Genomic DNA, 1072 nt, shown 5'->3' with positions numbered 1-1072 from the left:
AAGTTTAGATGATTTTTCCAACCAGGATTGTACGTATTAGAGATTGGTCCATTGAAAGGTCTTTGATAATTATTTACGGCATTGGATTGCTCATTCAACACTTCTCGAAAGGCGGGTATTGTAGGACAATTTTCAGTTGTATGAATGTTGCAATCACAGATGCCGCAAACAATTTCATTAACCTTATCATTCTTTCCTTCCATGGCCTCAACTTTCCTTATGAGCATAGTCACTTTACACTTGAGATCATCCTCTTCTTTCAAGAGATACAATCCACCTTTCTCCTTTAATTGAGTCGGCCTAGATGTAGTGTTCGACTTTGGGTAATAGTCCCATGATTGTGTTTTTTCAGCAAGACTATCGAGGTAATCTCATACCTCGTCAACATTTTTATTAATGAATTCTCCATTACATATCGTCTCGACCATTTGGCGCATGGAAGATGTCAGTCCATCATAGAAAAAATTTGTAATGCGCCACGTTTCAAAGCCGTGTTGTGGGCATGAACTGACCAAATCCTTGAACCTTTCCCAACATTGGTAAAATGTTTCATCCTTCTTTTAGGTGAAGTTCATGATTGCTTTTCTAAGGGTAATTGTTTTATGATGTAGAAAGAATTTCTTTATAAATTCCCTTTGCATATCATTCCATGTGCCAATGGATCTAGGACGCAGTGAATGTAACCACGCCTTAGCCTTCTCTTTTAAGGAAAAGGGAAAGAGTCTTAGCCTGATTGTGTCCTCAGACACATTTTGAAAATATAAAGTGGCTCTGATCTCATCAAACTCTTTCAAATGTAGATATGGTTCTTCAGATTTAAGCCCATGGAACTTAGGAAGGAGTTGGATAACCCCTGGCTTGATGTCCATGTGTCCTGTATTTTCAAGAAAAATCATGCATGAGGGCGTACTCACCCCCACTGGTTGTAGATAATTTCGTAAAGTACGAGGCGGGGGTGCTTGATGCACCTCATTCTCATCATGAATGTCCTCCACCCTGGGTTGAGGTAGAAGAGGTTGGTTCTCAGCCATTACTTCAATTAACTCAGGGGATTTCGAGTGGTGTCTAGTCC

The 1072-nt window shown here is 39.9% G+C and overlaps 1 non-coding gene across 1 annotated transcript; it reads left to right on the top strand.

Moving 5' to 3' along the window:
* Nucleotides 1-486: 486 nt before the first annotated feature.
* Nucleotides 487-593, top strand: LOC131219726 (small nucleolar RNA R71). Its single transcript, XR_009158371.1, has one exon. It is a non-coding gene; the product is annotated as a small nucleolar RNA R71 (small nucleolar RNA).
* Nucleotides 594-1072: the final 479 nt, after the last annotated feature.

The sequence above is a fragment of the Magnolia sinica genome, chromosome 11, assembly GCF_029962835.1.
Source record: "Magnolia sinica isolate HGM2019 chromosome 11, MsV1, whole genome shotgun sequence".
In the NCBI taxonomy this organism is placed as follows: Eukaryota; Viridiplantae; Streptophyta; class Magnoliopsida; order Magnoliales; family Magnoliaceae; genus Magnolia; species Magnolia sinica.
This window is presented reverse-complemented; position numbering and strand designations above follow the sequence as displayed.